Consider the following 606-nt stretch of genomic DNA (forward strand, 5'->3'; position numbering starts at 1 on the left):
TGTCCCCATTATTCACATTTTCAAACTACTGAACCAAAGCAAAGGGAAATATACACATAGTAGTACATGCATATTCATATTAGAGAAGGGTGGAACAGTAACATGGCTGACTTGCACTCAGAAGGTGCACAATGAATCTTGTCAAGACCACCAGCCATTCTGCTTCATTCTTCATGAATATTCTTAGCTGCTACAAGGAAAAGTTGATACAGTGTCTAGAAACAGGCTACAGTTACTTCCCTCCATACACATTTCAATTCAGCATCCATTCATCTCCATACCTTATTTAATGTTACGAAACTTCTGCTGGTGTAGTAGTAGTACTGGTGACAGAATCAAAGACTTTATGTAAGTTATGAACAAAGCGGCCTCCATAGTCTAGAGGTAACGTTCCCACCTCATGACTCAAGGTACGCCGGTTCAAACCTGGCGGAGGTCGTGGAATTTTTAAGGGCGGAAAAATTCAGGGAACAAGTCTTGTGGGAGGGACTTTAAGCCGTGGGTCCTGTGTCGTAGCTTTACGGCACGTAAAAGAACCTCATGCCTCAAGAAGGCCTCTGAGCCAAATTATAAGGACATTTCCCGCCCAACAATAGTCTCTCACGC

The sequence above is a fragment of the Cryptotermes secundus genome, unplaced genomic scaffold (assembly GCF_002891405.2).
Source record: "Cryptotermes secundus unplaced genomic scaffold, Csec_1.0 scaffold2235, whole genome shotgun sequence".
NCBI classification, from domain to species: Eukaryota; Metazoa; Arthropoda; class Insecta; order Blattodea; family Kalotermitidae; genus Cryptotermes; species Cryptotermes secundus.